Here is a 16,331-nt window from a genome sequence, read left to right on the forward strand (position 1 = left end):
AATTCAATAGGTTCTTTTGTTAAAGTGGCAGAATCAACAAAGAGAGGAAAATACACCACATATGCCAGAATTTGCGCGTACATGAACATCACAGAGCCTCTTCCAGATACTATAGAACTGGAATATCATGACGAGATATGGAATCAGCCAATAGACTACGAACATATTCCATTTCGCTGCAGAAGATGCCATGAGTATGGCCACTTATTTAGGGAGTGCCCCATTACGCTAGCTGAAAAGGAAAGGGAAGCAGAAAATGAAAGGAGAAATGCAACAAGGAAAACAGGGGAAGAAGAAGAGGACTTCAAAGAAGTTCAAAGAAGGAGAAGAAGAGGAAGTAAACAGGGGCCGATGGGTAAGCAAAAAGAAACCCAGAAAACAGAATCTCTAAACAAGTTTCAAGTCCTACAGGGAGAAGGTCTGGAAACAGAAGCAAGCGAGGAAGAAGAACTAGAAGGAATGGAGGTAACAGATGAAAATGCAGACAAAGAAACAGATAAATTGAATAAAGACCAGAGGGTAGAAAACCCAGAAGAAACCCAAGAGGATCAAGGAGAAATGGAGATAGACCCACAGAAAACAAAAGGAGAAGAAGAAGAACAAGTAATGGCGAAACTTTTACAGGAATGGAAAAGGCTCGACGAAAGATTCATCCCAGAAGAACAAAAACAGAGGTACAAAGAAGCATTCCAAAGATATAAGGAAAAAAGGGGACTAATAGGAGATAAGGAAAACCAAAAAACGGAGAAACAGGAAACGCAAATCATAGGAGTGGGCAGCACTGGCAAGGGAGGCAAAAAAAGAGGGAGAAGAACAATGAGTGAAACGATACAAGATGTGGGAGAAATGCTTGTCAACTCTGGAAGAGTGATACCTCTCTCAGAGGTATTCCAATCCCCCCCAAAACTGTTAAGATGATTATTACAAGCTGGAATATAAGAGGCCTCAACAACAGAGGAAAACAGAGGTATTTGAATGAGAGATTGAAAAAAGAAAAACCCAGTATAATGATTTTACAAGAAACAAAAATAAGTACTGAGAAAATGAGAGAAATCTTGAATAGAAACAAGAATAGATATGAAATGATGGGACAAGATGCGGTCGGGAGCGCAGGAGGTCTGGTAATAATTTGGAATCCAGAGGAAATACAATTTAGTAATTGGATGAGATTTCCAAGAATTCTAACAGGAACAGCAAGCATCGTAGGAACGGCGGAGGAGTTTTTTATAACAGGGGTGTATGGACCACATATCCAGAGCGAAAAAGAAAACTTTTTGCAAAATCTAAAAGCCTTAAGATGTCTAATACCAGGAAAACAATGGATCATAGGAGGGGATTTTAATCTGATGAAGGCCTCAGGTGAAAAAAGAGGAGGAGTAAGGAGAATGGATAAGGCAGTGGAGAAGTTTGGAGATCTGATAAGGGAACAGAAGTTGATTGATATCCAAACCATAAATGGAAAGCATACTTGGAATAACCGAAGGGGAGGAGCTAACCAAATAGCCTCTCGCCTTGATAGATTCTTAATCTCTGAACAAATAATGATGAAGGATGTATTCATAGAAGCCACCATCCTCCCGGTAGCAGGATCAGACCATTGGCCGATTAAATTAGAAATAGACTTAAAACAAAGGCCTCCCAACAAACCCTTCAGATTCGAAGCCTTTTGGCTAAGAAATGAAGGCCTGATAGAGAAACTAGAAGAATGGTGGAGGACGAGTGATCAAAGAGGGAAGAGTAAGATGCATACTTTCCAACTCAAACTGAAGGAAATGAAGAATAAGTTAAAGAAGTGGAACAAATACGAATTTGGTAATATTATAGAAGAAAAAAAGAGACTAGAACAGAGAATGGAAGAGCTTCAGCAGATAGACATCTTAGAAGGCATACAAGAGGAAAGAACAAAAGAAGAAGGTACTATATTAAACCAGCTAGAAGAAAGAAGGAAACAAGAAGAAATTTTATGGAAACAGAAATAAAGGGTTCAATGGCTTAGGGAGGGAGAGAGGAATACTAAGTTCTTCCATAAAGCAATGGTACAACATACACAAAGAAACAAAATCTTCTCAATAAAAAATCAAGAAGGTCAAAGGGTTCTGCAACATGAAGAAATTGAAAAAGTGTTGGTTAATCATTTCAAAAATATACTTAGAGAACCACAAGCTAACAGATCAGATGCCATTTTAAAGATAAGTAGGGAAATCCCAAATATGGTAACAAGAGATCAAAACCTGGCTCTAATGAGGAAAATTACGATGGAAGAAGTGGAGGATATTGTCATAAACATGAAAAGGAACAAAGCTCATGGACCGGATGGGTATACAGTAGAATTCTTCCAATCAGGGTGGCATTTTCTTGCAGAAGAAGTTCTGGAAGTTGTAGAGGAGGCCAGAATAAATCAAAGAATATGGCCTGGAATAAACTCAACCCTTCTGACCCTTATCCCTAAAACTAATTAGGCAAATCAAGCTGAAGGCTTTTGCCGCATAGCCCTTTGTAATGTCCTCTACAAAATAGTGGCATCGATAGTAGCTCAGAGATTGAAATCGATCCTACCAAGTATCATTTCCCCAGAGCAAACTGGGTTTGTAGAAGGGAGGCAGATTTTGGACGGGTTAGTGGTGGCTCAGGAAGTAATCCACATGCTGAAAACGAAAAAAGAAAAAGGCATGCTGATTAAATTAGACCTCTCAAAAGCCTATGATAGGCTAAGCTGGAAGTATCTAGAAGCGATCCTTAAAGCTTTTGGATTCTGTGATAGATGGGTGAATTGGGTCCTGAGTATGATCTCTACCCCGAATTTCTCTATTCTGTTGAATGGGGCTCCAACAACAACATTCAATGCAACAAGAGGCCTCAGACAAGGGGATCCCTTATCCCCATTCCTCTTCATAATAGCAGCGGAAGGACTAGGCAGATACTTTAAAAAAGAATTAAGAGAAAGGAAGATACAAGGTCTCATATTATGGGGAAATCAAACCACAGTTACACACCAACAGTTCGTGGACGACATAATGATATATTGCAAAGCAACCCTAAAAGAAGTGAAAAGGATGAAGAAAATCCTAGAGATATTTATGGAAGGCTTAGGGATGGAGGTTAATAATGAGAAATCCAAAACTTTTTTCTTTAACACTATGGAACCCATTAAAAATCATCTAACCAGGGTCCTGGGATATAGGAAAGGGGATCTCCCTACCAAATATTTAGGAACAATGTTAGACTCTTCTTCCCTCAAAATAGGAAATTGGAAGAATATCCTTGAGAATATCAGGAAAAGATTGGAAAACTGGACTTTCCGAGCTCTGAATCTGGCTGCAAGGGTAGTTTTGTTAAAAGCCACTATTCAAGCAATTCCGATATATCCCTTATCCGTTATGGCTGCTCATAAAGGAATATGTAATAAACTTGTAGAGATTTATAGAAAATTTCTGTGGGGGGGGGGCGAAGCAACAAAAGAAGTGGGCCCTCTGTTCATGGAACAGTCTAACGAGACCGAAGGAAAAAGGTGGTTTAGGCCTCAGAGACCCATGGACTTTAAATCAAGTTCTAGCTGCCAATTTAAGATGGAGATGGATACAAGGGGGGTCGGATCTATGGAAAGAAATTTGGACAACAAAATATAATATGCCTCTCACCCCGAAAGAAATACTAAGGGAGCAAGATATGCCACGAGGATCAAATATATGGAACCTAACCATTCAAAGCAGGGATTTAATTGACAGACATATATTTTGGGAAATTAGAAGAGGTCAGATTGCGAGATTCTGGGATGAAGCCTGGCAACAAAGGGATAAACTGATAAACTTACAAGATTTGCAAGAACTCTACAGAACAGGTATGGAGAGAAACCTCATTATAGTTAAGGATTAATGGGCTGAAGAACAAGGAAATGAGGAATGGCGAGAATGGAAACCTCTGGAGGAATGGAAAAGGAATGCAATAGAAGACCAAAAAACAACATTCAGAAAGGAAATAGACTCCAGAAAGATAAAAAAGAGAGAAGGCAGAGACATCCTTCGATGGGGCAAAGAAACAAAAGGAATATTTACCATAAAGGAAGCTTACAAAGTAAAAACCCAGCAAGATCAGGGGGAGGAAGAACAAAAGTGGAAAAGGATATGGAGAACAAAATGGTGGCCGAAGATAAAATTGTTTGCATGGTTGGTAGGAAGAAAGCGGATTTTAACATGGGATAGAGTTCTAAAAAGAGGCTTCTCAGGCCCTTCAAGATGTTGTCTATGCTATTCAGAGGAAGAATATCAGGAACACCTGCTTAATGGATGTAATGTGGCCCAATTCCAGTGGGAAAAAATGAGAAATCTATTCTCAACAACAGAAAGAAACTCGCATGACATAATTCAAACCCTTTGCGACTGGGGAGAAGGAAAGTTCCAAAGTAAAATAGTTAGAAGAGCGTGGAGTATTACAGCTGGCTTTAATGTTTGGAACCTGTGGAAGGAAAGAAATGGCCGAATATTTAAAGGGAAATCATCAGGGCCGGAGGAAGTATGGAAGAGAACTCTAAGTCAAATTAGAGAATCAATCCTAGCGGAGAATTGGGCAGAAGAGGATTGGAAAACCTCTGAAGCTGAAACAGAGATTTTAAAGAAGCTGAACTTAGAACAGGGGATGATTTACCATCAAAAAACAAAGCAGCACCAATCAATAGCAAATCAAGGTCATGCAGTCTATCGAAAGCCTCCTGAAGGGTTTATGAAGCTCAATTTCGATGGCGCTGCGAAAGGGAATCCAGGACCAGCGGGTTTCGGCGGAATTTTCAGAAATAGACAAGGGGAAACAGAGTGGATCTATGCGGAACATGGAGGAACAATGACCAATAACGAGGCAGAATTCACGGCTGTATATCAGGGTCTCAAAATTGCCAGAAGAAATGGTTACAGGAAGATAGAAATTGAAGGAGATTCCACCCTAGTTGTTGATACGATAAGGAAATTAATCCAAGGAAAGAAATGGTAAAAGGTTGTAAAAAGTTGGAGGAATGCAAGCAGTTCGAAACCAGACAGTGCGAAGAAATCAGAGGCAAGCAGTTCGAAACCAGGCAGAGCAGCAGAGGCCTGAAGCAAGTTAGAGAGAGAGATGGTCAGAAGCAACAGGAGCAGAGGGGAAGAGGACGCCCCCGTCAACCCACAAACAATGCGGAGGGTAACAGGACGCAGAAAAGGCGGAAAAGAGGGCACAGAACGATCAATACGGCACTGCATGAAGCTGAACAAGCCTATAATCTGGAAACCAACGCAGATATAAGGATTATCATCGATGCCATGGAGGAAAGGGTGCTAGAGGAACCCTCTGACCCGGAAATGGATGAATGGTCCTCGCAGTTGCCGGACCCTGGCAACACGCGAGGGAGACTCACTCTGTATCGCCGTGCGCTACATACATATTGGGTCCTGAAACACCTCCTGGCCAAGGCCATGGAACAAGTAGCGACCGAGATGTTGGAGATGGCGCAAGAAACTGCGGCTGCAAAAAAAGAAGTTGCAAATGTGGAGGAGCTGGTGAGGCAGCAGAACGAGCACCTCAAGGAGATTAAAGAAATGCTGATGGAGATGAGGAAAGGAGGCGACAGCAACAAAACGGCAGAGGAAATGCAGCGAACTGAGAGGCCTGTTCTCTGTTCCTTTTTCTTTTTTGAAAGTCAATACTCTGTTTTTTTGGAACACTATATGGCATGCCATAACGGCAGTAGATCATGGGGTTGGGTAAGTAGGACTGAGAAAAAGATAGTTTGGTGGGGTAATCTAGGGGAAAGAGGGCTTTTTGTTGTTATGCTGTTTGACAATGTTCAGTTGGGTAATTGTATTGACTATTGGAAGTATAGGAGCCAACAGCTCTGGTTTCCCTACGGGGCAGGTTGAGGCTCCTAAGTTTTGTACTTTTATAGATGCTTGTAGATAATAGAAATACCGCAGTTTACAAAAAAAAAAAAAATTGTTTAGATATAAACCTTATTATTTTTTTAATAATATATAAACCTTTATTAATGATTTAATTATTTTTAATGTTGTATGAAGTTTTATTAATTGTTTGATATGAACCTTAGTCAATTTTTAATGATATTATGAACTTTTGTTATTGCTTATATATGAATTTTATTTAATTTTTTAATGATATATAGACCTTTATTAATGATAAATAATTTTAATACTGGATAGATAAACTAATGATCAAATAAAACTCATTTCAATAAAATCAAATTATAATAGTTTATTTGTTTTTAATAATGGAAATTGTTTTTAATAATCAATACATGTAATTGTTTTTAGTTTTTCATACATAATGTAATGCTCATTTCATGCTCATTCCATGAAAATGGGAAACAGGTCATGAAAGTTGAATGTTGGGTATGAAAATTGGCTATGAATGTAGAAATATGGGTATGGAACTAAGTATGAAAACCCAGGAACGAAAACCAAAGATTTTTACCTACGAAAACTTGCTAAGAACCTGTTTCTATGCAAACCAGTTATTCTTACTGTGAAGATGTCCGCTCTAGCTTTACCCATTTTCTAAACTCTCCATGAAAACTAGATGTTCTTTCCATGAAGATGGCTCTTTGCTGACAACGTTTTGCCGTTGGCAGGAGGGTTTTGGTATATTTTGAATGATTTGAGAGAAATTGGTTATGTGGTTAAATATTTTTAAGGCTTGTGAAATTTTCTATATAATTAGAGCTCTTGTCATGGATATAAGAGCATTGGAGAGAACTTGGACACTTTTGAAGAGGCGGGAAATAACTAATTTACAATTGAAGCTTGCAATTTTAGAGCTAGAATCACACGTTAGTTGGGTTTATAGGTTTATATTTTTCTATGTTCATGCATTTTTACTACTTTTCACTAGGTTTGTTCTATGATGTTCATTCTATAGAGTCAAATTTTCCTCATGAACATACCTACAACTAAAACAACTTTTGTTGATTGCAGAATTTTAAACTGTTGTCATCTCCTGTTTTCATTTTTTTCTGCAACCTTCCTGCTTACTTGATCTTTCCAGCTTTTAACAATATAACTTTGATTCTTTTTATTTATATTGACTTCAATGGGATTGAGGGATATCTATTCTTCCATAACCTGTCACTACCATATATACATTTTAACATAGGAAACTAGGCTAGTAAATAACCTATGATAGCAGAGTAGTTACCATGAACATGTGAAGTTACCTGAGAGTTTGTGCTAATAATTTGATTAACCGAGCATGATGTAGAATATGGATCTCTCCCAACCAGCTAAAAAAATATTTCGTAGGAATGGAGTTCAATGAAAGTATTCATGGCGGGGTGGTTGTATACAATCCTGCCCACATATTCCATCTCATTAACACTTGGTCCCACCAAAATCCATTAGACAGAAGCCAAAAGCATAGCCTACCACACTAGAACTAACAATGTCATGTCAATCTCGTGTTTTTCATCTCTTAATTTCATATGAACTTCAAAGGTTTTAGGTTTCTCATCAGGCTTAGTTGCTTATGTTAAACTTTTTTGTCCACTGTTTATTTAATACAATTTATTGTTCTCCCATGGAATCTGATTTAATGCACTTTATTGGTTTTCAATTGAATCTGACCACCTTGAATTGAATTGAATATGAATACATGAATGTCATTGAATATAAGGACATGTTATGTGAAAATGGATGTTACGATTCATGTATTATATTTCAAAAACTGAATATACAAGAATCAATGGCGTTGAATATAAAGAAATGAATATGAGAATGCCAAATCAGTAATTCAATTCATGGTGGTCAGATTCAATCATAAAGGAAAAATGCAGTGGAAACAACTTAGTGTTTAGAATTGTGTTTATCAAAATTATAAGTTTCTTCATCTCCATGAATATATTTATAGTTAGTGCTCTCAAAAGAGGATAATTATTGATTTGGAATGTTCCTTATATTTATTTCTAAACTCTAAAGACAAATTCCCCATCTGGGCCTCCACTCACTTCCCTTCTTTCAAAACAAACGAATCAACTATCTGACAAATCTAAGAGTTGTGCCTCTATTGATGGGGAAGTAGCATTGTGGTTACCGATGGTGCCTACTAGAGCCATTTAATTGTAGTTCTCTTATCCATTAAAACATGATTAGTTCTAGAGGAAGTGTCAATCGGTTTTAAATAGGTTGTTTTTTGATAATGCATTAATCGGTCTAACCATTTGGAAATCCAAAACACAATTTCCGTTAATATATTTGTTTTTCAACCCTGCAAAAATTTAGTTCTTCAAACAAATGATTGATGGCACAAGAGGATTGAGGTTACAGACAAATGTTACACTTGTGGATTGATAGAGGATTAGAATTATTTGAGAATATAGGTCTCCAATCGAGTGCAGGCTCTCATGTCCTATAATCTCAACCACAACACAATTATCTTCGGATATCCTATGATAAGTTATTCAGATAATTGACGATAATTTTGTTGGTCAAATATGCGACAACAATTGAATGTTCGTCAAATATTTGACATTTGACTAGGTCAATTATCTATCTATTGGAATATTGACAATTGACAAAGTCAATATTTTTCTAGTTGGACAACATCTCTCTGGTCAACATCCATCGAAAGTTCAATAGAATGGCTATTTTTTGTCATAATACAAAAATATTTTATTTTTCTAATTGCATTACAAATAGTTAAACACTATTGAGGTTTATATTTTAAGATAATCTTGTAGTTGACCCACACACATAAGATAAGGTCAATTTGTGATTAAAAAAATGTTGATTTTGGTTAAGGTTTTATATAATTAAGAAACTTGGTCAAAACCCTAGAGGTGGTTGTCCACATTAGTGAAACAACTTCCCTTTCATCACTAACTTGCACCACCCTTACAATGCATATACACATCCTAATGGAGTACGTATGACTACCAATAAACCATAAAAACCTAGATTAGATCCCTTGAAATTAGTTTGGTCTAAGTCTTAAGAAAACCATAAGGCATCAATCCCAACTTCCAAGGATAGGATGATGATGATGATAAATATTATGGTGGTTACAATGACAATGATGATGATAACAATGATTATGATGATGATGATGATGATGATTCTAATGACCTTGGCCAATATTCTCAATTTTTAAATGTCATCATTGTCATAATCATAATCTTTAGCATCGTCATCCAAGTCATCATCATATGATGATCATTATCATCATTGTCATTGAATTTTGAGGATTTCCCATCATAGATTACAAGTTGGATGTCATAGGAAATGTTATCCCACTTTCTATATGATTTTTTAGAAGATATTTTTTAATTTTGACTATCATCTCAACCCCTGTGATTCTTGCCACATCGATCTTTTCCCAATTGATATATATGGATCTATATGTAATTCATGGATGTATCATTGGTTTGATGGAAACTTGCTTGTCCACCTAGGACACTAGGTGTAAGAAGAGGTTTCTTTAGTTACCACATTTAGCTTGATATGTATGATCCAAGCGTATATGATATCTCTGATGTGTATTATTTTTACTGTGATCACTTAAGCATTCTATTCTAACTCTTGATGCTTTGGCTATAAGTTCTAAGATTATTTTTTCCATGTTGTTACTTGCCAATGACTCTTCATTAATGACATAACATAGTGCCATCCTTAATTCAAGGAGATCATAATGATATACTCTTTTTGTTTTTGTGATTAGGCTATGCCTAAGCCAGGGCTAGCCCTTTTATTGGATAGAACAAAACCGATCTACCCACAATAGGATGCTATTCACCATGGTTTTGCAAGGCTTAGTTGAGATTGAATACCTCTTGGGATAGTTAATTCCCCCAAAGTGGCTTCCATCCTCAATCCCCCCCCCCCCCTTGAGGTTTGAAATTGTGACCTAGGGAGACTAAACCCCATGCAAACCCATTAGTCTACACCTCCTGGGTCATAATGATATACTTATTAAAAGAGAAGTAACCAAATACCCAACAATATTGGCAATAAAAAAATTAAAGAATTCCCTTAATTTATTTTAAAATTATTATTATATATAATCATTGAACAATATTTATTGACTATTAACTAATTATACAATTTTTCTTTAGAAATTAATTAATAACTACGATTAAATTGATCTATTTTAAGTTTTTATGTTATTAAATATATAAATATATTCAAAACTTTAAAAAAAACTCAAAATATTAAGTATATATAAACTTAACAACTCAACTTTAAAATATTAATAAAACAACATTTTTTTTTCATTATAAATGTATTCTACGTACACAAAAAATTTAGATTAATTTTAGACGAGAAGAAGTAGACATAAGATGTCGATTTTATTTAGGTTTAGGGGCTAAGGGGTTTAAGTTTTAGGGGTATAGGGTGTAAGGGGTTAGCAGTTCAAATTTTAGTGGCTTAAGGGTTAATAAGACTAGACTAGGGCTCAATGGTTAAGGCGTTAGGGGTTAATAGGTTAGGGATAAAGGTAGGTTTAGGGGGTTTAGGGCCTAGGGGATTTAGAGGCTTCTTAAGATGATGAAACCATAACATGGAAAGAGATAATCTTTCAAGCATACTACCATTGTATGGATTTTCCATTTGAAATAATAGTTTTATTGAATTCTATGAGCTGCTAGGATTCACTCAAGATTTACATCCATTTGAGCTTCAACATAAGTAAAATGAGTCATCCTAATAAACAATTTATCCTCCTTGATATTTTCCATGTCATTGGTAATGTGTATGCTAGTGTATATACTTCCTTTTAACTTTTGCATTAAACGATGAAGTGGAAGGGAGTTATGCCTTTGGGAGATGAATCCCTTATCAATGATGATGAAGTTTTATATTGAACTCAAGATTACTACAAGCATTCAATATTAAGCCAATGAAAAATATATTAGATTATGAACCAAGATACCCTCTTAGGATTACTTCCATTTATCCCATTTTAGTTAGAAATTATAACTTACTGAATCTTAATGAAAATTTTCCACTGCATGGTATTTTCTCATTATATACAATTAATAAATTAGATTTCCCATTTTTAAGTATTGCAAAGTTAACCCAATTATAGGTGGAACATATCAAACTTTTACCTACTAAGTATGGCTTGTTATCTATGATAGCTCCCCTTGTCTAGATATTGGGTTATGATGATTCCAAGTAGATAACTTTCTTAATGTAGGCTTTAGATATGTAACTTTATTATGGTAAGACTAGCATACCTAGGTAGACCTCCAATATTCCCTTGGTTTTGTATTGCATTTTCAAATGATAATAATTGGAATAACCATGATGAAATACTATAAATGAGGAGTAGTATACAAATTTAAGGCACTCATAACCCTCATCTTAGCCACAGTACTAGATACTCTTCACAAAATATGTTTGGTATCCCCTTTAAATGGTAATTCTTAACTAAAAGGATCCATCAGACAATATATTAATTTCATGTTTTTCTTCTAAATTAATCTAAATGTACAACTACCTTAAGAAGGGTGATGCTAGAAAAAGGGATCAAAATTATAGGAAATACTAGTGGCTAAATCCTTATCTTACTCTATCTTCATTGCCCATACCTAGCCAATGAGAGCACAAGAACACCTACTTCTCTAGAGGCACCTATAATACTTTTGTGGGTTTGATTAGTCACCCTTTGGTTAGTGTGTAAAGACTAGCCTAGATTCTAAAGTGATGTCCTTATAATCATAATCCACCAAGTGTATTTTCTCTTAAAACTATTCAAAGATAGATGTCCCTTTTATGGCCAAGTTCCACCAAAATGATTCTTCCTACCTATGTAGTACCTCCATTTATTTCATGACAAGACTACCCTACAAGCCACCAAATTTATATCATATCCATAAGGTCAACAACAATTTTTGGTTCAAAATATAGCTATGTTGGAACAAACTTAGCTATAGAGCCTATGTTATTTTTCAATCCCTAATATTTATGGACAAAAAAATATTAATATTCTAAAGCATGTGGAAGCCAAATTGTCACCCTTCCCAAATTGACTTCTTACATCATGGAGAACCTTTGAAAATGATTTATCTTTACTAAACCAAACATTTCATTGAAATTTATTATTACCATAACATTACTACATTAATACACTGTTTAACTACAAAACTTATTTTGATTTCACCTTAATTCACATTATTGATATAAATAAATGAAAATCCCCTCAAATAATGTTTGTGTAAATACCCAATGCATTTTTTGTTGGAATTTAATTCCAACTGAAACATAAACAGCTAGACAGAAATCTGATTTGCTATAGATATTCCAGACTGTTGGATGCCTCAAAGTCGTGCTTGATATTTTCCACATTAATGTGCATTAAATTTTCAGCATTAAATTCCCCTGCAACAACCGACTTCATTTCTTCAAAAGGCATCACTGCTTGCTGCATTCAATACGCAGATAAGCTTTAGAAGATATTTTTATTATTTTATTGTTTAAACTCAAATATGTTTTAACATATAAATGTAATGAACAACAGTTCTGTTTCAGGTCAGAAGAATGATACAAAGTCTTTTTTGTAACGCACAGCAGTGCTGGAACTGTAATTTTCAGATAGTGAAAAATCAGCTTGTGGAACTGAAGTGTTCCTGTTGTAATCCCTCTGTCAAGAGGAAGATGCTCTTCAGCATAATATTTATGAAAATCCCTCTATGTGAGGAAGACGAATTTGTATCAGTCGGTTTACTGTTTATAAATAGAAATTTTATTTGCGCGTTGCTGTTACACCGTAACCAGAAAATAGTCTTGATGTCAAAACAGAGTGTTGCTAATACACGAGTTTCAGCATTGCTGAAACACCGTTGCTGATACACTGCAAACAACAACTGACGAAACTGCGTTGCTGAAACACCAGTTTCAGCATTGCTGAAACACCAGTTTCAGCGTTGCTGAAACACCGTATTCCGCAAATGATTTTTATTTCCGCTGTGTTAAAACAGGGTATTGTTCTATTTTTCAGTTTTGTTTAGAATTATCAGAAATCCCAACATGGTATCAGAGCTGGTCTAGGCACTCAGTGAGTCAAAAACAGAGTTTGTTTTTTCACTGTAGGAGCTGTAAGAAGCTTATTGAGTAGATTTTCTCCAGCAAAGAAAGTTTTTGCCTGTTTTTATTTATACAGTCAGTATCTCTTCTTTATTCATGCAGGTTAAGATGGCAGATGCTGGAACAGGTTTGACAAATTCCCAACTACCACAGTTTAATGGGAAAAATCACAGTTATTGGTCCATAAAAATGAAAGCATTGTTTGCTTCTCAAGGAATATGGGAGCTGGTTGAAACTGGCTATGATGAACCTGTAGATGCAACAACATTGGTTGCTTTGACAGTAGCAGAAAGAGACCAGTTGAAGAGTGACAGGAAGAAGGATGCCAAAGCTCTCTTTTTTCTCTTCCAATGAGTACATGAAAGTGTTTTTCCACGGATAGCAGCAACCAAGACATCCAGAGAAGCATGGAAAACTCTCAAGACAGCCTATCAAGGCATGGAGAAAGTGAAGACAGTAAAACCTCAATTGATTGAGGAGGAAGATTGTGATAAAATCTTAGAGAAGACAGTGAATGTGAAGACAATTGTGTCTCACGAAGAAGAAGAGGAAGGGACAACAGTAAGTAATCCTTCCTTGGTGGCTCCTCCTCCACCACAGCAAGTACAACAAACCACACCACAAGCTGGAATTCGAACAACCTTGAGAAGTCAAGGAAGTGCTTCTCCAAGCACACCATAGGGATCAGAAATACCCTCAAGTTCGGATGGAACTCCAAGCACACCAAGAAGACCAAGATTTAGAAATCTGAATGAGATTTATGAACAAGGAGAGGTAAGTAACAATACCAGTCTGAATTCATTATTCGCTTTGTATTGTCATGTTGATGACCCAGTTCATTTTGAAGATGTTGTAAATGAAGATAAATGGATTGAAGCAATGAATGAAGAAATTGTTGCAATTGAGAAGAGTAAAACATGGGAGTTAGTGGACCTCCCTGAAGGCAAAGATGCCATTAGAGTTAAGTGGGTCTAGAAGACCAAAAGCAATGCTGAAGGCAATATTGACAGGCACAAAGCAAGACTTGTTGTGAAAGGCTACAAGCAGCAACAAGACAAAGACTATGATGAAACCTTGCACCAGTAGCAAGGATGGAAACAGTCAGAACAGTGTTGTCTATTGCAGCACAACACAAATGGAAGATTTATCAGATGGATGTTAAATCTGCATTCCTGAATGGAATGTTAAAAGAAGAGGTTTATGTTGAACAACCTCTAGGCTATGAATTTGAAGGCCAAGAGCATAAAGTCTGCAAACTGAAGAAGGCTCTTTATGGGCTGAAGAAAGCTCCAAGAGCATGGTACAGCAGAATAGATGCTTATCTAATTGAGAATGGGTTTGATAAGTGTGATGGTGAACCCACACTCTACATAAAGGAGAATGGCGATAAGATGCTTATTGTTGTTTTATATGTAGATGATTTGATTTTTACCAGCAATGATGCTTCTCCCATTGCTGATTTTAAAGCAGTCATGAAAAGTGAATTTGAAATGACTGACTTGGGCTTCTTAAGATATTTTCTTGGAATTGAAGTAGACCAAAGTGAAAATGGTGTTTTCATTTCTCAAGTAAAATATGTAGAAGCAGTGTTGAAGAGATTTAACATGCAGAACAGCAAGGCAGTTGTGACTCCAACTGTAATGGGGTTGAAATTGACCAAAGAAGACAGCAGCAAGGATTTTGATCCAAAATTGTACAAGAGTATAGTTGGCAGCCTTATGTACTTGACTGCAACTAGGTCGGACATTATGCACGTGTGAGTTTAATCTCTAGATTTATGGAAATACCGAAAGAGACTCATTGGCAGGCAGCCAAGAGGATTCTAAGGAAAAGCACATCGGGATATGCATTTCATATGGGTTCGGGAGCCATCTCATGGGCTTCCAAGAAGCAACCAGTTGTGTCCTTGTCAACAACAGAGGCAGAGTATTTGGCAGCAACAGCAGCAGCATGCCAAGCAGTGTGGCTGAGAAGAGTTCTCAGAGATTTGTGTCATGAACAAGAAAAGGGCACAACCATTTACTGTGACAATAGCTCGGCAATAGCATTGTCTAAAAACTCTGTTTTTCATAAAAGGACAAAGCACATAGACACCAAATTTCACTTCATACGTGAATTGGTTAACAATGGTGAGATTGTTTTGCAGCACTGCAGAACAGAGGATCAGTTCGCTGACATCTTGACAAAAACATTGGGAAACAAAATTTTTGATCATTTCAGGAAATGCCAAGGTATGCAGAAAAAACCCAGCAGTTGAAATTAAGGGGGAGTGTTGTAATTTAATTCCAACTGCAACATAAACAGCTGGACAGAAATCTGATTTTCTGTAGATATTCCAGACTGTTGGATGCCTCAAAGTCATGCTTGATATTTTCCACATTAATGTGCATTAAATTTTCAGCATTAAATTCCCCTGCAACAGCCGACTTCATTTCTTCAAAAGGCATCACCGCTTGCTGCATTCAATACGCAGATAAGCTTTAGAAGATATTTTTATTATTTTATTTTTTAAACTCAAATATGTTTTAACGTATAAATGTAATGAACAATAATTCTGTTTCAGGTCATAAGAATGATACAGAGTCTTTTTTGTAACGCATAACAGTGATGAAACTGTAACTTTCAGATAGTGAAAAATCGGTTTGTGGAACTGAAGCGTTCCTGCTGTAATCCCTCTGTCAAGAGGAAGATGCTCTTCAACATAATATTTTATGAAAATCCCTCTATGTGAAGAAGACGAATTTGTATCATTCGGTTTACTGTTTATAAATAGAAGTTTTATTTGCGTGTTGTTGTTACACCGTAACCAGAAAATAGTCTTGACATCAAAACAGAGTGTTGCTGATACACGAGTTTCAGCATTGCTGAAACACCGTTGCTGATACACTGCAAACAACAACTGACAAAACTGCGTTGCTGAAACACCAGTTTCAGCGTTGCTGAAACACCGTATTCTGCAAACGATTTTTATTTCCACTGTGTTAAAACAGAGTATTGTTTTGTTTTTCAGTTTTGTTTAGAATTATCAGAAATCCCAAATTTTTTTATGATTAATAAAACCCTATTAACCAAAAGAAAAGACTTACACATTTCATTTAAATTTAATTACACTTGAAAAACACGTGCATTTCATTCAACATTTCATGGCATTTCCGTGTTTCAAATATCAAAATTGCTTTTTCCCTCCTTTATTTCAAATATCAGACTTGTTTTTTTCCCTCATTTATTTCCCTCAAGTTGCAAGATTTATCAGGTAAGGAGGAGAAGGGTGGGCCCAAC

The sequence above is a fragment of the Pinus tabuliformis genome, chromosome 2_2 (assembly GCF_031772625.1).
Source record: "Pinus tabuliformis cultivar Carrire ecotype Pingquan chromosome 2_2, CPIR1, whole genome shotgun sequence".
In the NCBI taxonomy this organism is placed as follows: domain Eukaryota; kingdom Viridiplantae; phylum Streptophyta; class Pinopsida; order Pinales; family Pinaceae; genus Pinus; species Pinus tabuliformis.